Source organism: Saccoglossus kowalevskii, chromosome 8, assembly GCF_978046115.1.
Source record: "Saccoglossus kowalevskii chromosome 8, keSacKowa6.1, whole genome shotgun sequence".
Classification (NCBI taxonomy): Eukaryota; Metazoa; Hemichordata; class Enteropneusta; family Harrimaniidae; genus Saccoglossus; species Saccoglossus kowalevskii.
This window is the reverse complement of record NC_140648.1, coordinates 34,357,142-34,378,113: the sequence shown is the minus strand read 5'-3', so window position 1 is coordinate 34,378,113 and position 20,972 is coordinate 34,357,142. Positions and strand designations below refer to the sequence as shown.

At 41.0% G+C, this 20,972-nt stretch overlaps 15 non-coding genes across 15 annotated transcripts; all 15 read right to left on the bottom strand.

The window, feature by feature from the left end:
* Positions 1–2,751: 2,751 nt before the first annotated feature.
* TRNAL-CAA (transfer RNA leucine (anticodon CAA)) lies at positions 2,752–2,878 on the bottom strand. The gene is made up of 2 exons: positions 2,841–2,878; positions 2,752–2,797 (listed from the first exon to the last, which is right to left on the bottom strand). It is a non-coding gene; the product is annotated as a tRNA-Leu (tRNA).
* A 1,079-nt stretch (positions 2,879–3,957) lies between these two features.
* On the bottom strand, positions 3,958–4,084 carry TRNAL-CAA (transfer RNA leucine (anticodon CAA)). Its single transcript has 2 exons — positions 4,047–4,084; positions 3,958–4,003 (listed from the first exon to the last, which is right to left on the bottom strand). It is a non-coding gene; the product is annotated as a tRNA-Leu (tRNA).
* Positions 4,085–4,278: 194 nt separating this feature from the next.
* On the bottom strand, positions 4,279–4,350 carry TRNAM-CAU (transfer RNA methionine (anticodon CAU)). Its single transcript has one exon. It is a non-coding gene; the product is annotated as a tRNA-Met (tRNA).
* A 2,019-nt stretch (positions 4,351–6,369) lies between these two features.
* Positions 6,370–6,496, bottom strand: TRNAL-CAA (transfer RNA leucine (anticodon CAA)). The gene is made up of 2 exons: positions 6,459–6,496; positions 6,370–6,415 (listed from the first exon to the last, which is right to left on the bottom strand). It is a non-coding gene; the product is annotated as a tRNA-Leu (tRNA).
* Positions 6,497–10,589: 4,093 nt separating this feature from the next.
* TRNAL-CAA (transfer RNA leucine (anticodon CAA)) lies at positions 10,590–10,716 on the bottom strand. Its single transcript has 2 exons — positions 10,679–10,716; positions 10,590–10,635 (listed from the first exon to the last, which is right to left on the bottom strand). It is a non-coding gene; the product is annotated as a tRNA-Leu (tRNA).
* A 1,682-nt stretch (positions 10,717–12,398) lies between these two features.
* On the bottom strand, positions 12,399–12,525 carry TRNAL-CAA (transfer RNA leucine (anticodon CAA)). Its single transcript has 2 exons — positions 12,488–12,525; positions 12,399–12,444 (listed from the first exon to the last, which is right to left on the bottom strand). It is a non-coding gene; the product is annotated as a tRNA-Leu (tRNA).
* Positions 12,526–15,411: 2,886 nt separating this feature from the next.
* Positions 15,412–15,539, bottom strand: TRNAL-CAA (transfer RNA leucine (anticodon CAA)). The gene is made up of 2 exons: positions 15,502–15,539; positions 15,412–15,457 (listed from the first exon to the last, which is right to left on the bottom strand). It is a non-coding gene; the product is annotated as a tRNA-Leu (tRNA).
* A 476-nt stretch (positions 15,540–16,015) lies between these two features.
* TRNAL-CAA (transfer RNA leucine (anticodon CAA)) lies at positions 16,016–16,142 on the bottom strand. The gene is made up of 2 exons: positions 16,105–16,142; positions 16,016–16,061 (listed from the first exon to the last, which is right to left on the bottom strand). It is a non-coding gene; the product is annotated as a tRNA-Leu (tRNA).
* Positions 16,143–16,618: 476 nt separating this feature from the next.
* Positions 16,619–16,745, bottom strand: TRNAL-CAA (transfer RNA leucine (anticodon CAA)). Its single transcript has 2 exons — positions 16,708–16,745; positions 16,619–16,664 (listed from the first exon to the last, which is right to left on the bottom strand). It is a non-coding gene; the product is annotated as a tRNA-Leu (tRNA).
* A 471-nt stretch (positions 16,746–17,216) lies between these two features.
* Positions 17,217–17,343, bottom strand: TRNAL-CAA (transfer RNA leucine (anticodon CAA)). Its single transcript has 2 exons — positions 17,306–17,343; positions 17,217–17,262 (listed from the first exon to the last, which is right to left on the bottom strand). It is a non-coding gene; the product is annotated as a tRNA-Leu (tRNA).
* Positions 17,344–17,819: 476 nt separating this feature from the next.
* TRNAL-CAA (transfer RNA leucine (anticodon CAA)) lies at positions 17,820–17,946 on the bottom strand. The gene is made up of 2 exons: positions 17,909–17,946; positions 17,820–17,865 (listed from the first exon to the last, which is right to left on the bottom strand). It is a non-coding gene; the product is annotated as a tRNA-Leu (tRNA).
* A 1,078-nt stretch (positions 17,947–19,024) lies between these two features.
* Positions 19,025–19,151, bottom strand: TRNAL-CAA (transfer RNA leucine (anticodon CAA)). Its single transcript has 2 exons — positions 19,114–19,151; positions 19,025–19,070 (listed from the first exon to the last, which is right to left on the bottom strand). It is a non-coding gene; the product is annotated as a tRNA-Leu (tRNA).
* A 476-nt stretch (positions 19,152–19,627) lies between these two features.
* On the bottom strand, positions 19,628–19,755 carry TRNAL-CAA (transfer RNA leucine (anticodon CAA)). The gene is made up of 2 exons: positions 19,718–19,755; positions 19,628–19,673 (listed from the first exon to the last, which is right to left on the bottom strand). It is a non-coding gene; the product is annotated as a tRNA-Leu (tRNA).
* A 476-nt stretch (positions 19,756–20,231) lies between these two features.
* Positions 20,232–20,358, bottom strand: TRNAL-CAA (transfer RNA leucine (anticodon CAA)). Its single transcript has 2 exons — positions 20,321–20,358; positions 20,232–20,277 (listed from the first exon to the last, which is right to left on the bottom strand). It is a non-coding gene; the product is annotated as a tRNA-Leu (tRNA).
* Positions 20,359–20,834: 476 nt separating this feature from the next.
* TRNAL-CAA (transfer RNA leucine (anticodon CAA)) lies at positions 20,835–20,961 on the bottom strand. The gene is made up of 2 exons: positions 20,924–20,961; positions 20,835–20,880 (listed from the first exon to the last, which is right to left on the bottom strand). It is a non-coding gene; the product is annotated as a tRNA-Leu (tRNA).
* Positions 20,962–20,972: the final 11 nt, after the last annotated feature.

Below are 20,972 nucleotides of genomic sequence, written 5' to 3'. Positions count from 1 at the left end.
CACATAACTCGCAGCAACAGGTTGTTTGAGAATTAACGGTTAAAAACTTCAATTTCATAGCAGCGCCTGGTTTCGATTCAGGGACCTCTGGGTTATGGGCCCAGCACGCTTCCGCTGCGCCACGCTGCTGACATTCTGCAGTATGCAACTTGAATGAATAGTCCAGTTTATTGTAAATGTCATGAAATATAATGCGTAATCTCGGTTCAGTATTTGTAAATTGAAACTAAACGAAACTACTGTCAATGTTGAATCACGACTAAACACTAAGATAATTAAATGTCATATCGAGCACAAACTAGGCGAGAATTTGCTAAGTTACTAAAGGTAAAATAACATTGTCAGAAGTGGAATTCGAACCCACGCCCACATTCGTGGACCAGAAATCTCCCATAAATAACCCTGAAATAAGGGCAAGGTGTCAAATCCTTGAATCTGGCGCCTTAGACCGCTCGGCCATCCTGACAGTTACTTGCAACTCAAATTTTGCGCCAGTTAATAATTATTGTTATTGCCAACCTACTTACTCGTCATTTATAATTTGTTACGCTTGGCAGATTGCGAATCACGAATGTTCCGGATGAATAAAGCAAACTTTTAAGGCACATAACTCGCAGCAACAGGTTGTTTGAGAATTAACGGTTAAAAACGTCAATTTCATAGCAGCGCCTGGTTTCGATCCAGGGACCTCTGTGTTATGGGCCCAGCACGCTTCCGCTGCGCCACGCTGCTGACATTCTGCAATATGCAACTAGTATGAATAGTCCAGTTTATCGTAAATGTCATGAAATATAATGCGTAATCTCGGTTCAGTATTTGTAAATTGAAACTAAACGAAACTACTGTCAATGTTGAATCACGACTAAACACGAAGATAATTAAATGTCATATCGAGCACAAACTAGGCGAGAATTTGCTAAGTTACTAAAGGTAAAATAACATTGTCAGAAGTGGGATTCGAACCCACGCCCACATTCGTGGACCAGAAATCTCCCATAAATAACCCTGAAATAAGGGCAAGGTGTCAAATCCTTGAGTCTGGCGCCTTAGACCGCTCGGCCATCTTGACAGTTACTTGCAACTCAAATTTTGCGCCAGTTAATAATTATTGTTATTGCCAACCTACTTACTCGTCATTTATAATTTGTTACGCTTGGCAGATTGCGAATCACGGATGTTCCGGATGAATAAAGCAAACTTTTAAGGCACATAACTCGCAGCAACAGGTTGTTTGAGAATTAACGGTTAAAAACTTCAATTTCATAGCAGCGCCTGGTTTCGATTCAAAGACCTCTGGGTTATGGGCCCAGCACGCTTCCGCTGCGCCACGCTGCTGACATTCTGCAGTATGCAACTTGTATGAATAGTCCAGTTTATCGTAAATGTCATGAAATATAATGCGTAATCTCGGTTCAGTATTTGTAAATTGAAACTAAACGAAACTACTGTCAATGTTGAATCACGACTAAACACGAAGATAATTAAATGTCATATCGAGCACAAACTAGGCGAGAATTTGCTAAGTTACTAAAGGTAAAATAACATTGTCAGAAGTGGGATTCAAACCCACGCCCACATTCGTGGACCAGAAATCTCCCATAAATAACCCTGAAATAAGGGCAAGGTGTCAAATCCTTGAGTCTGGCGCCTTAGACCGCTCGGCCATCCTGACAGTTACTTGCAACTCAAATTTTGCGCCAGTTAATAATTATTGTTATTGCCACCCTACTTACTCGTCATTCATAATTTGTTACGCTTGGCAGATTGCGAATCACGAATGTTCCGGATGAATAAAGCAAACTTTTAAGGCACATAACTCGCAGCAACAGGTTGTTTGAGAATTAACGGTTAAAAACGTCAATTTCATAGCAGCGCCTGGTTTCGATCCAGGGACCTCTGGGTTATGGGCCCAGCACACTTCCGCTGCGCCACGCTGCTGACATTCTGCAATATGCAACTAGTATGAATAGTCCAGTTTATCGTAAATGTCATGAAATATAATGCGTAATCTCGGTTCAGTATTTGTAAATTGAAACTAAACGAAACTACTGTCAATGTTGAATCACGACTGAACACGAAGATAATTAAATGTCATATCGAGCACAAACTAGGCGAGAATTTGCTAAGTTACTAAAGGTAAAATAACATTGTCTGAAGTGGGATTCGAACCCACGCCCACATTCATGGACCAGAAATCTCCCATAAATAACCATGAACTAAGGGCAAGGTGTCAAATCCTTGAGTCTGGCGCCTTAGACCGCTCGGCCATCCTGACAGTTACTTGCAACTCAAATTTTGCGCCAGTTAATAATTATTGTTATTGCCAACCTACTTACTCGTCATTTATAATTTGTTACGCTTGGCAGATTGCGAATCACGGATGTTCCGGATGAATAAAGCAAACTTTTAAGGCACATAACTCGCAGCAACAGGTTGTTTGAGAATTAACGGTTAAAAACTTCAATTTCATAGCAGCGCCTGGTTTCGATTCAGGGACCTCTGGGTTATGGGCCCAGCACGCTTCCGCTGCGCCACGCTGCTGACATTCTGCAGTATGCAACTTGTATGAATAGTCCAGTTTATCGTAAATGTCATGAAATATAATGCGTAATCTCGGTTCAGTATTTGTAAATTGAAACTAAACGAAACTACTGTCAATGTTGAATCACGACTAAACACGAAGATAATTAAATGTCATATCGAGCACAAACTAGGCGAGAATTTGCTAAGTTACTAAAGGTAAAATAACATTGTCAGAAGTGGGATTCGAACCCACGCCCACATTCGTGGACCAGAAATCTCCCATAAATAACCCTGAAATAAGGGCAAGGTGTCAAATCCTTGAGTCTGGCGCCTTAGACCGCTCGGCCATCCTGACAGTTACTTGCAACTCAAATTTTGCGCCAGTTAATAATTATTGTTATTGCCAACCTACTTACTCGTCATTTATAATTTGTTACGCTTGGCAGATTGCGAATCACGGATGTTCCGGATGAATAAAGCAAACTTTTAAGGCACATAACTCGCAGCAACAGGTTGTTTGAGAATTAACGGTTAAAAACTTCAATTTCATAGCAGCGCCTGGTTTCGATTCAAAGACCTCTGGGTTATGGGCCCAGCACGCTTCCGCTGCGCCACGCTGCTGACATTCTGCAGTATGCAACTTGTATGAATAGTCCAGTTTATCGTAAATGTCATGAAATATAATGCGTAATCTCGGTTCAGTATTTGTAAATTGAAACTAAACGAAACTACTGTCAATGTTGAATCACGACTAAACACGAAGATAATTAAATGTCATATCGAGCACAAACTAGGCGAGAATTTGCTAAGTTACTAAAGGTAAAATAACATTGTCAGAAGTGGGATTCAAACCCACGCCCACATTCGTGGACCAGAAATCTCCCACAAATAACCCTGAAATAAGGGCAAGGTGTCAAATCCTTGAATCTGGCGCCTTAGACCGCTCGGCCATCCTGACAGCGACTTACAACTCAAATTTTGCGCCAGTTAATAATTATTGTTATTGCCAACCTACTTACTCGTCATTCTTAATTTGTTGCGCTTGGCAGATTGCGAATCACGAATGTTTCGGATGAATAAAGCAAACTTTTAAGGCACATAACTCGCAGCAACAGGTTGTTTGAGAATTAACGGTTAAAAACTTGAATTTCATAGCAGGGTCTGGTTTCGATTCAGGGACCTCTGGGTTATGGGCCCAGCACGATTCCGCTGCGCCACGCTGCTGATATTCTGCAATATGCAACTTGTATGAATAGTCCAGTTTATCGTAAATGTCATGAAATATAATGCGTAATCTCGGTTCAGTATTTGTAAATTGAAACTAAACGAAACTACTGTCAATGTTGAATCACGACTAAACACGAAGATAATTAAATGTCATATCGAGCACAAACTAGGCGAGAATTTGCTAAGTTACTAAAGGTAAAATAACATTGTCAGAAGTGGGATTCGAACCCACGCCCACATTCGTGGACCAGAAATCTCCCATAAATAACCCTGAAATAAGGGCAAGGTGTCAAATCCTTGAGTCTGGCGCCTTAGACCGCTCGGCCATCCTGACAGTTACTTGCAACTCAAATTTTGCGCCAGTTAATAATTATTGTTATTGCCAACCTACTTACTCGTCATTCATAATTTGTTACGCTTGGCAGATTGCGAATCACGAATGTTCCGGATGAATAAAGCAAACTTTTAAGGCACATAACTCGCAGCAACAGGTTGTTTGAGAATTAACGGTTAAAAACGTCAATTTCATAGCAGCGCCTGGTTTCGAACCAGGGACCTCTGGGTTATGGGCCCAGCACGCTTCCGCTGCGCCACGCTGCTGACATTCTGCAATATGCAACTAGTATGAATAGTCCAGTTTATCGTAAATGTCATGAAATATAATGCGTAATCTAGGTTCAGTATTTGTAAATTGAAACTAAACGAAACTACTGTCAATGTTGAATCTCGACTGAACACGAAGATAATTAAATGTCATATCGAGCACAAACTAGGCGAGAATTTGCTAAGTTACTAAAGGTAAAATAACATTGCCAGAAGTGGGATTCAAACCCACGCCCACATTCGTGGACCAGAAATCTCCCATAAATAACCCTGAACTAAGGGCAAGGTGTCAAATCCTTGAGTCTGGCGCCTTAGACAGCTCGGCCATCCTGACAGTTACTTCTAACTCAAATTTTGCGCCAGTTAATAATTATTGTTATTGCCAACCTACTTACTCGTCATTCATAATTTGTTACGCTTGGCAGATTGCGAATCACTAATGTTCCGGATGAATAAAGCAAACTTTTAAGGCACATAACTCGCAGCAACAGGTTGTTTGAGAATTAACGGTTAAAAACTTCAATTTCATAGCAGCGCCTGGTTTCGATCCAGGGACCTCTGGGTTATGGGCCCAGCACGCTTCCGCTGCGCCACGCTGCTGACATTCTGCAGTATGCAACTTGTATGAATAGTCCAGTTTATCGTAAATGTCATGAAATATAATGCGTAATCTCGGTTCAGTATTTGTAAATTGAAACTAAACGAAACTACTGTCAATGTTGAATCACGACTAAACACGAAGATAATTAAATGTCATATCGAGCACAAACTAGGCGAGAATTTGCTAAGTTACTAAAGGTAAAATAACATTGTCATAAGTGGGATTCGAACCCACGCCCACATTCGTGGACCAGAAATCTCCCATAAATAACCCTGAAATAAGGGCAAGGTGTCAAATCCTTGAGTCTGGCGCCTTAGACCGCTCGGCCATCCTGACAGTTACTTGCAACTCAAATTTTGCGCCAGTTAATAATTATTGTTATTGCCAACCTACTTACTCGTCATTTATAATTTGTTACGCTTGGCAGATTGCGAATCACGGATGTTCCGGATGAATAAAGCAAACTTTTAAGGCACATAACTGGCAGCAACAGGTTGTTTGAGAATTAACGGTTAAAAACTTCAATTTCATAGCAGCGCCTGGTTTCGATTCAGGGACCTCTGGGTTATGGGCCCAGCACGCTTCCGCTGCGCCACGCTGCTGACATTCTGCAGTATGCAACTTGTATGAATAGTCCAGTTTATCGTAAATGTCATGAAATATAATGCGTAATCTCGGTTCAGTATTTGTAAATTGAAACTAAACGAAACTACTGTCAATGTTGAATCACGACTAAACACGAAGATAATTAAATGTCATATCGAGCACAAACTAGGCGAGAATTTGCTAAGTTACTAAAGGTAAAATAACATTGTCATAAGTGGGATTCGAACCCACGCCCACATTCGTGGACCAGAAATCTCCCATAAATAACCCTGAAATAAGGGCAAGGTGTCAAATCCTTGAGTCTGGCGCCTTAGACCGCTCGGCCATCCTGACAGTTACTTGCAACTCAAATTTTGCGCCAGTTAATAATTATTGTTATTGCCAACCTACTTACTCGTCATTTATAATTTGTTACGCTTGGCAGATTGCGAATCACGGATGTTCCGGATGAATAAAGCAAACTTTTAAGGCACATAACTCGCAGCAACAGGTTGTTTGAGAATTAACGGTTAAAAACTTCAATTTCATAGCAGCGCCTGGTTTCGATTCAGGGACATCTGGGTTATGGGCCCAGCACGCTTCCGCTGCGCCACGCTGCTGACATTCTGCAGTATGCAACTTGTATGAATAGTCCAGTTTATCGTAAATGTCATGAAATATAATGCGTAATCTCGGTTCAGTATTTGTAAATTGAAACTAAACGAAACTACTGTCAATGTTGAATCACGACTAAACACGAAGATAATTAAATGTCATATCGAGCACAAACTAGGCGAGAATTTGCTAAGTTACTAAAGGTAAAATAACATTGTCAGAAGTGGGATTCGAACCCACGCCCACATTCGTGGACCAGAAATCTCCCATAAATAACCCTGAAATAAGGGCAAGGTGTCAAATCCTTGAGTCTGGCGCCTTAGACCGCTCGGCCATCCTGACAGTTACTTGCAACTCAAATTTTGCGCCAGTTAATAATTATTGTTATTGCCAACCTACTTACTCGTCATTCATAATTTGTTACGCTTGGCAGATTGCGAATCACGAATGTTCCGGATGAATAAAGCAAACTTTTAAGGCACATAACTCGCAGCAACAGATTGTTTGAGAATTAACGGTTAAAAACGTCAATTTCATAGCAGCGCCTGGTTTCGATCCAGGGACCTCTGGGTTATGGGCCCAGCACGCTTCCGCTGCGCCACGCTGCTGACATTCTGCAATATGCAACTAGTATGAATAGTCCAGTTTATCGTAAATGTCATGAAATATAATGCGTAATCTCGGTTCAGTATTTGTAAATTGAAACTAAACGAAACTACTGTCAATGTTGAATCTCGACTGAACACGAAGATAATTAAATGTCATATCGAGCACAAACTAGGCGAGAATTTGCTAAGTTACTAAAGGTAAAATAACATTGCCAGAAGTGGGATTCGAACCCACGCCCACATTCGTGGACCAGAAATCTCCCATAAATAACCCTGAACTAAGGGCAAGGTGTCAAATCCTTGAGTCTGGCGCCTTAGACCGCTCGGCCATCCTGACAGTTACTTCTAACTCAAATTTTGCGCCAGTTAATAATTATTGTTATTGCCAACCTACTTACTCGTCATTCATAATTTGTTACGCTTGGCAGATTGCGAATCACTAATGTTCCGGATGAATAAAGCAAACTTTTAAGGCACATAACTCGCAGCAACAGGTTGTTTGAGAATTAACGGTTAAAAACTTCAATTTCATAGCAGCGCCTGGTTTCGATCCAGGGACCTCTGGGTTATGGGCCCAGCACGCTTCCGCTGCGCCACGCTGCTGACATTCTGCAGTATGCAACTTGTATGAATAGTCCAGTTTATCGTAAATGTCATGAAATATAATGCGTAATCTCGGTTCAGTATTTGTAAATTGAAACTAAACGAAACTACTGTCAATGTTGAATCACGACTAAACACGAAGATAATTAAATGTCATATCGAGCACAAACTAGGCGAGAATTTGCTAAGTTACTAAAGGTAAAATAACATTGTCATAAGTGGGATTCGAACCCACGCCCACATTCGTGGACCAGAAATCTCCCATAAATAACCCTGAAATAAGGGCAAGGTGTCAAATCCTTGAGTCTGGCGCCTTAGACCGCTCGGCCATCCTGACAGTTACTTGCAACTCAAATTTTGCGCCAGTTAATAATTATTGTTATTGCCAACCTACTTACTCGTCATTTATAATTTGTTACGCTTGGCAGATTGCGAATCACGGATGTTCCGGATGAATAAAGCAAACTTTTAAGGCACATAACTCGCAGCAACAGGTTGTTTGAGAATTAACGGTTAAAAACTTCAATTTCATAGCAGCGCCTGGTTTCGATTCAGGGACCTCTGGGTTATGGGCCCAGCACGCTTCCGCTGCGCCACGCTGCTGACATTCTGCAGTATGCAACTTGTATGAATAGTCCAGTTTATCGTAAATGTCATGAAATATAATGCGTAATCTCGGTTCAGTATTTGTAAATTGAAACTAAACGAAACTACTGTCAATGTTGAATCACGACTAAACACGAAGATAATTAAATGTCATATCGAGCACAAACTAGGCGAGAATTTGCTAAGTTACTAAAGGTAAAATAACATTGTCATAAGTGGGATTCGAACCCACGCCCACATTCGTGGACCAGAAATCTCCCATAAATAACCCTGAAATAAGTGCAAGGTGTCAAATCCTTGAGTCTGGCGCCTTAGACCGCTCGGCCATCCTGACAGTTACTTGCAACTCAAATTTTGCGCCAGTTAATAATTATTGTTATTGCCAACCTACTTACTCGTCATTTATAATTTGTTACGCTTGGCAGATTGCGAATCACGGATGTTCCGGATGAATAAAGCAAACTTTTAAGGCACATAACTCGCAGCAACAGGTTGTTTGAGAATTAACGGTTAAAAACTTCAATTTCATAGCAGCGCCTGGTTTCGATTCAGGGACATCTGGGTTATGGGCCCAGCACGCTTCCGCTGCGCCACGCTGCTGACATTCTGCAGTATGCAACTTGTATGAATAGTCCAGTTTATCGTAAATGTCATGAAATATAATGCGTAATCTCGGTTCAGTATTTGTAAATTGAAACTAAACGAAACTACTGTCAATGTTGAATCACGACTAAACACGAAGATAATTAAATGTCATATCGAGCACAAACTAGGCGAGAATTTGCTAAGTTACTAAAGGTAAAATAACATTGTCAGAAGTGGATTCGAACCCACGCCCACATTCGTGGACCAGAAATCTCCCATAAATAACCCTGAAATAAGGGCAAGGTGTCAAATCCTTGAGTCTGGCGCCTTAGACCGCTCGGCCATCCTGACAGTTACTTGCAACTCAAATTTTGCGCCAGTTAATAATTATTGTTATTGCCAACCTACTTACTCGTCATTTATAATTTGTTACGCTTGGCAGATTGCGAATCACGGATGTTCCGGATGAATAAAGCAAACTTTTAAGGCACATAACTCGCAGCAACAGGTTGTTTGAGAATTAACGGTTAAAAACTTCAATTTCATAGCAGCGCCTGGTTTCGATTCAGGGACCTCTGGGTTATGGGCCCAGCACGCTTCCGCTGCGCCACGCTGCTGACATTCTGCAGTATGCAACTAGTATGAATAGTCCAGTTTATCGTAAATGTCATGAAATATAATGCGTAATCTCGGTTCAGTATTTGTAAATTGAAACTAAACGAAACTACTGTCAATGTTGAATCACGACTAAACACGAAGATAATTAAATGTCATATCGAGCACAAACTAGGCGAGAATTTGCTAAGTTACTAAAGGTAAAATAACATTGTCAGAAGTGGGATTCAAACCCATGCCCACATTCGTGGACCAGAAATCTCCCACAAATAACCCTGAAATAAGGGCAAGGTGTCAAATCCTTGAATCTGGCGCCTTAGACCGCTCGGCCATCCTGACAGCGACTTACAACTCAAATTTTGCGCCAGTTAATAATTATTGTTATTGCCAACCTACTTACTCGTCATTCTTAATTTGTTGCGCTTGGCAGATTGCGAATAACGAATGTTTCGGATGAATAAAGCAAACTTTTAAGGCACATAACTCGCAGCAACAGGTTGTTTGAGAATTAACGGTTAAAAACTTGAATTTCATAGCAGGGTCTGGTTTCGATTCAGGGACCTCTGGGTTATGGGGCCAGCACGATTCCGCTGCGCCACGCTGCTGATATTCTGCAATATGCAACTTGTATGAATAGTCCAGTTTATCGTAAATGTCATGAAATATAATGCGTAATCTCGGTTCAGTATTTGTAAATTGAAACTAAACGAAACTACTGTCAATGTTGAATCACGACTAAACACGAAGATAATTAAATGTCATATCGAGCACAAACTAGGCGAGAATTTGCTAAGTTACTAAAGGTAAAATAACATTGTCAGAAGTGGGATTCGAACCCAAGCCCACATTCGTGGACCAGAAATCTCCCATAAATAACCCTGAAATAAGGGCAAGGTGTCAAATCCTTGAGTCTGGCGCCTTAGACCGCTCGGCCATCCTGACAGTTACTTGCAACTCAAATTTTGCGCCAGTTAATAATTATTGTTATTGCCAACCTACTTACTCGTCATTCATAATTTGTTACGCTAGGCAGATTGCGAATCACGAATGTTCCGGATTAATAAAGCAAACTTTTAAGGCACATAACTCGCAGCAACAGGTTGTTTGAGAATTAACGGTTAAAAACTTGAATTTCATAGCAGGGTCTGGTTTCGATTCAGGGACCTCTGGGTTATGGGCCCAGCACGATTCCGCTGCGCCACGCTGCTGACATTCTGCAATATGCAACTTGTATGAATAGTCCAGTTTATCGTAAATGTCATGAAATATAATGCGTAATCTCGGTTCAGTATTTGTAAATTGAAACTAAACGAAACTACTGTCAATGTTGAATCTCGACTGAACACAAAGATAATTAAATGTCATATCGAGCACAAACTAGGCGAGAATTTGCTAAGTTACTAAAGGTAAAATAACATTGTCAGAAGTGGGATTCGAACCCACGCCCACATTCGTGCACCAGAAATCTCCCATAAATAACCCTGAAATAAGGGCAAGGTGTCAAATCCTTGAGTCTGGCGCCTTAGACCGCTCGGCCATCCTGACAGTTACTTGCAACTCAAATTTGGCGCCAGTTAATAATTATTGTTATTGCCAACCTACTTACTCGTCATTCATAATTTGTTACGCTTGGCAGATTGCGAATCACTAATGTTCCGGATGAATAAAGCAAACTTTTAAGGCACATAACTCGCAGCAACAGGTTGTTTGAGAATTAACGGTTAAAAACTTCAATTTCATAGCAGCGCCTGGTTTCGATTCAGGGACCTCTGGGTTATGGGCCCAGCACGCTTCCGCTGCGCCACGCTGCTGACATTCTGCAGTATGCAACTTGTATGAATAGTCCAGTTTATCGTAAATGTCATGAAATATAATGCGTAATCTCGGTTCAGTATTTGTAAATTGAAACTAAACGAAACTACTGTCAATGTTGAATCACGACTAAACACTAAGATAATTAAATGTCATATCGAGCACAAACTAGGCGAGAATTTGCTAAGTTACTAAAGGTAAAATAACATTGTCAGAAGTGGGATTCGAACCCACGCCCACATTCGTCGACCAGAAATCTCCCATAAATAACCCTGAAATAAGGGCAAGGTGTCAAATCCTTGAGTCTGGCGCCTTAGACCGCTCGGCCATCCTGACAGTTACTTGCAACTCAAATTTTGCACCAGTTATTAATTATTGTTATTGCCAACCTACTTACTCGTCATTCATAATTTGTTACGCTAGGCAGATTGCGAATCACGAATGTTCCGGATTAATAAAGCAAACTTTTAAGGCACATAACTCGCAGCAACAGGTTGTTTGAGAATTAACGGTTAAAAACTTGAATTTCATAGCAGGGTCTGGTTTCGATTCAGGGACCTCTGGGTTATGAGCCCAGCACGATTCCGCTGCGCCACGCTGCTGACATTCTGCAATATGCAACTTGTATGAATAGTCCAGTTTATCGTAAATGTCATGAAATATAATGCGTAATCTCGGTTCAGTATTTGTAAATTGAAACTAAACGAAACTACTGTCAATGTTGAATCACGACTAAACACGAAGATAATTAAATGTCATATCGAGCACAAACTAGGCGAGAATTTGCTAAGTTACTAAAGGTAAAATAACATTGTCATAAGTGGGATTCGAACCCACGCCCACATTCGTGGACCAGAAATCTCCCATAAATAACCCTGAAATAAGGGCAAGGTGTCAAATCCTTGAGTCTGGCGCCTTAGACCGCTCGGCCATCCTGACAGTTACTTGCAACTCAAATTTTGCGCCAGTTAATAATTATTGTTATTGCCAACCTACTTACTCGTCATTTATAATTTGTTACGCTTGGCAGATTGCGAATCACGGATGTTCCGGATGAATAAAGCAAACTTTTAAGGCACATAACTCGCAGCAACAGGTTGTTTGAGAATTAACGGTTAAAAACTTCAATTTCATAGCAGCGCCTGGTTTCGATTCAGGGACCTCTGGGTTATGGGCCCAGCACGCTTCCGCTGCGCCACGCTGCTGACATTCTGCAGTATGCAACTTGTATGAATAGTCCAGTTTATCGTAAATGTCATGAAATATAATGCGTAATCTCGGTTCAGTATTTGTAAATTGAAACTAAACGAAACTACTGTCAATGTTGAATCACGACTAAACACGAAGATAATTAAATGTCATATCGAGCACAAACTAGGCGAGAATTTGCTAAGTTACTAAAGGTAAAATAACATTGTCAGAAGTGGGATTCGAACCCACGCCCACATTCGTGGACCAGAAATCTCCCATAAATAACCCTGAAATAAGGGCAAGGTGTCAAATCCTTGAGTCTGGCGCCTTAGACCGCTCGGCCATCCTGACAGTTACTTGCAACTCAAATTTTGCGCCAGTTAATAATTATTGTTATTGCCAACCTACTTACTCGTCATTTATAATTTGTTACGCTTGGCAGATTGCGAATCACGGATGTTCCGGATGAATAAAGCAAACTTTTAAGGCACATAACTCGCAGCAACAGGTTGTTTGAGAATTAACGGTTAAAAACTTCAATTTCATAGCAGCGCCTGGTTTCGATTCAGGGACCTCTGGGTTATGGGCCCAGCACGCTTCCGCTGCGCCACGCTGCTGACATTCTGCAGTATGCAACTTGTATGAATAGTCCAGTTTATCGTAAATGTCATGAAATATAATGCGTAATCTCGGTTCAGTATTTGTAAATTGAAACTAAACGAAACTACTGTCAATGTTGAATCACGACTAAACACGAAGATAATTAAATGTCATATCGAGCACAAACTAGGCGAGAATTTGCTAAGTTACTAAAGGTAAAATAACATTGTCAGAAGTGGGATTCAAACCCACGCCCACATTCGTGGACCAGAAATCTCCCACAAATAACCCTGAAATAAGGGCAAGGTGTCAAATCCTTGAATCTGGCGCCTTAGACCGCTCGGCCATCCTGACAGCGACTTACAACTCAAATTTTGCGCCAGTTAATAATTATTGTTATTGCCAACCTACTTACTCGTCAATCTTAATTTGTTGCGCTTGGCAGATTGCGAATAACGAATGTTTCGGATGAATAAAGCAAACTTTTAAGGCACATAACTCGCAGCAACAGGTTGTTTGAGAATTAACGGTTAAAAACTTCAATTTCATAGCAGCGCCTGGTTTCGATTCAGGGACCTCTGGGTTATGGGCCCAGCACGCTTCCGCTGCGCCACGCTGCTGACATTCTGCAGTATGCAACTTGTATGAATAGTCCAGTTTATCGTAAATGTCATGAAATATAATGCGTAATCTCGGTTCAGTATTTGTAAATTGAAACTAAACGAAACTACTGTCAATGTTGAATCACGACTAAACACGAAGATAATTAAATGTCATATCGAGCACAAACTAGGCGAGAATTTGCTAAGTTACTAAAGGTAAAATAACATTGTCAGAAGTGGGATTCAAACCCACGCCCACATTCGTGGACCAGAAATCTCCCACAAATAACCCTGAAATAAGGGCAAGGTGTCAAATCCTTGAATCTGGCGCCTTAGACCGCTCGGCCATCCTGACAGCGACTTACAACTCAAATTTTGCGCCAGTTAATAATTATTGTTATTGCCAACCTACTTACTCGTCATTCTTAATTTGTTGCGCTTGGCAGATTGCAAATAACGAATGTTTCGAATGAATAAAGCAAACTTTTAAGGCACATAACTCGCAGCAACAGGTTGTTTGAGAATTAACGGTTAAAAACTTCAATTTCATAGCAGCGCCTGGTTTCGATACAGGGACCTCTGGGTTATGGGCCCAGCACGCTTCCGCTGCGCCACGCTGCTGACATTCTGCAGTATGCAACTTGTATGAATAGTCCAGTTTATCGTAAATGTCATGAAATATAATGCGTAATCTCGGTTCAGTATTTGTAAATTGAAACTAAACGAAACTACTGTCAATGTTGAATCACGACTAAACACGAAGATAATTAAATGTCATATCGAGCACAAACTAGGCGAGAATTTGCTAAGTTACTAAAGGTAAAATAACATTGTCAGAAGTGGGATTCAAACCCACGCCCACATTCGTGGACGAGAAATCTCCCATAAATAACCCTGAAATAAGGGCAAGGTATCAAATCCTTGAGTCTGGCGCCTTAGGCCGCTCGGCCATCCTGACAGTTACTTGCAACTCAAATTTTGCGCCAGTTAATAATTATTGTTATTGCCAACCTACTTACTCGTCATTCATAATGTGTTACGCTTGCAGATTGCGAATCACGAATGTTCCGGATTAATAAAGCAAACTTTTAAGGCACATAACACGCAGCAACAGGTTGTTTGAGAATTAACAGTTAAAAACTTCAATTTCATAGCAGCGCCTGGTTTTGATCCAGGGACCTCTGGGTTATGGGCCCAGCACGCTTCCGCTGCGCAACGCTGCTGACATTCTGCTGTATGCAACTTGTATGAATAGTCCAGTTTATCGTAAATGTCATGAAATATAATGCGTAATGTCGGATCAGTATTTGTAAATTGAAACTAAACGAAACTACTGTCAATGTAGAATCACGACTAAACACGAAGATAATTAAATGTCATATCGAGCACAAACTAGGCGAGAATTTGCTAAGTTACTAAAGGTAAAATAACATTGTCAGAAGTGGGATTCGAACCCACGCCCACATTCGTGGACCAGAAATCTCCCATAAATAACCCTGAAATAAGGGCAAGGTGTCAAATCCTTGAGTCTGGCGCCTTAGGCCGCTCGGCCATCCTGACAGTTACTTGCAACTCAAATTTTGCGCCAGTTAATAATTATTGTTATTGCCAACCTACTTACTCGTCATTCATAATTTGTTACGCTTGCAGATTGCGAATCACGAATGTTCCGGATTAATAAAGCAAACTTTTTAGGCACATAACTCGGAGCAACAGGTTGTTCGAGAATTAACGGTTTAAAACTTCAATTTCATAGCAGCGCCTGGTTTCGATCCAGGGACCTCTGGGTTATGGGCCCAGCACGCTTCCGCTGCGCCACGCTGCTGACATTCTGCAGTATGCAACTTGTATGAATAGTCCAGTTTATCGTAAATGTCATGAAATATAATGCGTAATGTCGGTTCAGTATTTGTAAATTGAAACTAAACGAAACTACTGTCAATGTTGAATCACGACTAAACACGAAGATAATTAAATGTCATATCGAGCACAAACTAGGCGAGAATTTGCTAAGTTACTAAAGGTAAAATAACATTGTCAGAAGTGGGATTCGAACCCACGCCCACATTCGTGGACCAGAAAATCTCCCATAAATAACCCTGAAATAAGGGCAAGGTGTCAAATCCTTGAGTCTGGCGCCTTAGACCGCTCGGCCATCCTGACAGTTACTTGCAATTCAAATTTTGCGCCAGTTAATAATTATTGTTATTGCCAACCTACTTACTCGTCATTTATAATTTGTTACGCTTGGCATTTTGCGAATCACGGATGTTCCGGATGAATAAAGCAAACTTTTAAGGCACATAACTCGCAGCAACAGGTTGTTTGAGAATTAACGGTTAAAAACTTCAATTTCATAGCAGCGCCTGGTTTCGATACAGGGACCTCTGGGTTATGGGCCCAGCACGCTTCCGCTGCGCCACGCTGCTGACATTCTGCAGTATGCAACTTGTATGAATAGTCCAGTTTATCGTAAATGTCATGAAATATAATGCGTAATCTCGGTTCAGTATTTGTAAATTGAAACTAAACGAAACTACTGTCAATGTTGAATCACGACTAAACACGAAGATAATTAAATGTCATATCGAGCACAAACTAGGCGAGAATTTGCTAAGTTACTAAAGGTAAAATAACATTGTCAGAAGTGGGATTCGAACCCACGCCCACATTCGTGGACCAGAAATCTCCCATAAATAACCCTGAAATAAGGGCAAGGTGTCAAATCCTTGAGTCTGGCGCCTTAGACCGCTCGGCCATCCTGACAGTTACTTGCAACTCAAATTTTGCGCCAGTTAATAATTATTGTTATTGCCAACCTACTTACTCGTCATTCATAATTTGTTACGCTTGGCAGATTGCGAATCACGAATGTTCCGGATTAATAAAGCAAAATTTTAAGGCACATAACTCGGAGCAACAGGTTGTTTGAGAATTAACGGTTAAAAAATTCAATTTCATAGCAGCGCCTGGTTTCGATACAGGGACCTCTGGGTTATGGGCCCAGCACGCTTCCGCTGCGCCACGCTGCTGACATTCTGCAGTATGCAACTTGTATGAATAGTCCAGTTTATCGTAAATGTCATGAAATATAATACGTAATCTCGGTTCAGTATTTGTAAATTGAAACTAAACGAAACTACTGTCAATGTTGAATCACGACTAAACACGAAGATAATTAAATGTCATATCGAGCACAAACTAGGCGAGAATTTGCTAAGTTACTAAAGGTAAAATAACATTGTCAGAAGTGGGATTCGAACCCACGCCCACATTCGTGGACCAGAAATCTCCCATAAATAATCCTGAAATAAGGGCAAGGTGTCAAATCCTTGAGTCTGGCGCCTTAGACCGCTCGGCCATCCTGACAGTTACTTGCATCTCAAATTTTGCGCCAGTTAATAATTATTGTTATTGCCAACCTACTTACTCGTCATTTATAATTTGTTACGCTTGGCATTTTGCGAATCACGGATGTTCCGGATGAATAAAGCAAACTTTTAAGGCACATAACTCGCAGCAACAGGTTGTTTGAGAATTAACGGTTAAAAACTTCAATTTCAGCGCCTGGTTTCGATACAGGGACCTCTGGGTTATGGGCCCAGCACGCTTCCGCTGCGCCACGCTGCTGACATTCTGCAGTATGCAACTTGTATGAATAGTCCAGTTTATCGTAAATGTCATGAAATATAATACGTAATCTCGGTTCAGTATTTGTAAATTGAAACTAAACGAAACTACTGTCAATGTTGAATCACGACTAAACACGAAGATAATTAAATGTCATATCGAGCACAAACTAGGCGAGAATTTGCTAAGTTACTAAAGGTAAAATAACATTGTCAGAAGTGGGATTCGAACCCACGCCCACATTCGTGGACCAGAAATCTCCCATAAATAACCCTGAAATAAGGGCAAGGTGTCAAATCCTTGAGTCTGGCGCCTTAGACCGCTCGGCCATCCTGACAGTTACTTGCAACTCAAATTTTGCGCCAGTTAATAATTATTGTTATTGCCAACCTACTTACTCGTCATTTATAATTTGTTACGCTTGGCATTTTGCGAATCACGGATGTTCCGGATGAATAAAGCAAACTTTTAAGGCACATAACTCGCAGCAACAGGTTGTTTGAGAATTAACGGTTAAAAACTTCAATTTCATAGCAGCGCCTGGTTTCGATACAGGGACCTCTGGGTTATGGGCCCAGCACGCTTCCGCTGCGCCACGCTGCTGACGTTCTGCAGTATGCAACTTGTATGAATAGTCCAGTTTATCGTAAATGTCATGAAATATAATGCGTAATCTCGGTTCAGTATTTGTAAATTGAAACTAAACGAAACTACTGTCAATGTTGAATCACGACTAAACACGAAGATAATTAAATGTCATATCGAGCACAAACTAGGCGAGAATTTGCTAAGTTACTAAAGGTAAAATAACATTGTCAGAAGTGGGATTCGAACCCACGCCCACATTCGTGGACCAGAAATCTCCCATAAATAACCCTGAAATAAGGGCAAGGTGTCAAATCCTTGAGTCTGGCGCCTTAGACCGCTCGGCCATCCTGACAGTTACTTGCAACTCAAATTTTGCGCCAGTTAATAATTATTGTTATTGCCAACCTACTTACTCGTCATTCATAATTTGTTACGCTTGGCAGATTGCGAATCACGAATGTTCCGGATTAATAAAGCAAAATTTTAAGGCACATAACTCGGAGCAACAGGTTGTTCGAGAATTAACGGTTTAAAACTTCAATTTCATAGCAGCGCCTGGTTTCGATCCAGGGACCTCTGGGTTATGGGCCCAGCACGCTTCCGCTGCGCCACGCTGCTGACATTCTGCAATATGCAACTTGTATGAATAGTCCAGTTTATCGTAAATGTCATGAAATATAATGCGTAATCTCGGTTCAGTATTTGTAAATTGAAACTAAACGAAACTACTGTCAATGTTGAATCACGACTAAACACGAAGATAATTAAATGTCATATCGAGCACAAACTAGGCGAGAATTTGCTAAGTTACTAAAGGTAAAATAACAGTGTCAGCAGTGGGATTCGAACCCACGCCCACATTCGTGGACCAGAAATCTCCCATAAATAACCCTGAAATAAGGGCAAGTGTCAAATCCTTGAGTCTGGCGCCTTAGACCGCTCGGCCATCCTGACAGTTACTTGCAACTCAAATTTTGCGCCAGTTAATAATTATTGTTATTGCCAACCTACTTACTCGTCATTTATAATTTGTTACGCTTGGCATTTTGCGAATCACGGATGTTGCGGATGAATAAAGCAAACTTTTAAGGCACATAACTCGCAGCAACAGGTTGTTTGAGAATTAACGGTTAAAAACTTCAATTTCATAGCAGCGCCTGGTTTCGATACAGGGACCTCTGGGTTATGGGCCCAGCACGCTTCCGCTGCGCCACGCTGCTGACATTCTGCAGTATGCAACTTGTATGAATAGTCCAGTTTATCGTAAATGTCATGAAATATAATACGTAATCTCGGTTCAGTATTTGTAAATTGAAACTAAACGAAACTACTGTCAATGTTGAATCACGACTAAACACGAAGATAATTAAATGTCATATCGAGCACAAACTAGGCGAGAATTTGCTAAGTTACTAAAGGTAAAATAACATTGTCAGAAGTGGGATTCGAACCCACGCCCACATTCGTGGACCAGAAATCTCCCATAAATAATCCTGAAATAAGGGCAAGGTGTCAAATCCTTGAGTCTGGCGCCTTAGACCGCTCGGCCATCCTGACAGTTACTTGCATCTCAAATTTTGCGCCAGTTAATAATTATTGTTATTGCCAACCTACTTACTCGTCATTTATAATTTGTTACGCTTGGCATTTTGCGAATCACGGATGTTCCGGATGAATAAAGCAAACTTTTAAGGCACATAACTCGCAGCAACAGGTTGTTTGAGAATTAACGGTTAAAAACTTCAATTTCATAGCAGCGCCTGGTTTCGATACAGGGACCTCTGGGTTATGGGCCCAGCACGCTTCCGCTGCGCCACGCTGCTGACATTCTGCAGTATGCAACTTGTATGAATAGTCCAGTTTATCGTAAATGTCATGAAATATAATGCGTAATCTCGGTTCAGTATTTGTAAATTGAAACTAAACGAAACTACTGTCAATGTTGAATCACGACTAAACACGAAGATAATTAAATGTCATATCGAGCACAAACTAGGCGAGAATTTGCTAAGTTACTAAAGGTAAAATAACATTGTCAGAAGTGGGATTCGAACCCACGCCCACATTCGTGGACCAGAAAATCTCCCATAAATAACCCTGAAATAAGGGCAAGGTGTCAAATCCTTGAGTCTGGCGCCTTAGACCGCTCGGCCATCCTGACAGTTACTTGCAACTCAAATTTTGCGCCAGTTAATAATTATTGTTATTGCCAACCTACTTACTCGTCATTTATAATTTGTTACGCTTGGCATTTTGCGAATCACGGATGTTCCGGATGAATAAAGCAAACTTTTAAGGCACATAACTCGCAGCAACAGGTTGTTTGAGAATTAACGGTTAAAAACTTCAATTTCATAGCAGCGCCTGGTTTCGATACAGGGACCTCTGGGTTATGGGCCCAGCACGCTTCCGCTGCGCCACGCTGCTGACATTCTGCAGTATGCAACTTGTATGAATAGTCCAGTTTATCGTAAATGTCATGAAATATAATGCGAAATCTCGGTTCAGTATTTGTAAATTGAAACTAAACGAAACTACTGTCAATGTTGAATCACGACTAAACACGAAGATAATTAAATGTCATATCGAGCACAAACTAGGCGAGAATTTGCTAAGTTACTAAAGGTAAAATAACATTGTCAGAAGTGGGATTCGAACCCACGCCCACATTCGTGGACCAGAAATCTCCCATAAATAACCCTGAAATAAGGGCAAGGTGTCAAATCCTTGAGTCTGGCGCCTTAGACCGCTCGGCCATCCTGACAGTTACTTGCAACTCAAATTTTGCGCCAGTTAATAATTATTGTTATTGCCAACCTACTTACTCGTCATTCATAATTTGTTACGCTTGGCAGATTGCGAATCACGAATGTTCCGGATGAATAAAGCAAACTTTTAAGGCACATAACTCGCAGCAACAGGTTGTTTGAGAATTAACGGTTAAAAACTTCAATTTCATAGCAGCGCCTGGTTTCGATACAGGGACCTCTGGGTTATGGGCCCAGCACGCTTCCGCTGCGCCACGCTGCTGACATTCTGCAGTATGCAACTTGTATGAATAGTCCAGTTTATCGTAAATGTCATGAAATATAATGCGTAATCTCGGTTCAGTATTTGTAAATTGAAACTAAACGAAACTACTGTCAATGTTGAATCACGACTAAACACGAAGATAATTAAATGTCATATCGAGCACAAACTAGGCGAGAATTTGCTAAGTTACTAAAGGTAAAATAACATTGTCAGAAGTGGGATTCGAACCCACGCCCACATTCGTGGACCAGAAATCTCCCATAAATAACCCTGAAATAAGGGCAAGGTGTCAAATCCTTGAGTCTGGCGCCTTAGACCGCTCGGCCATCCTGACAGTTACTTGCA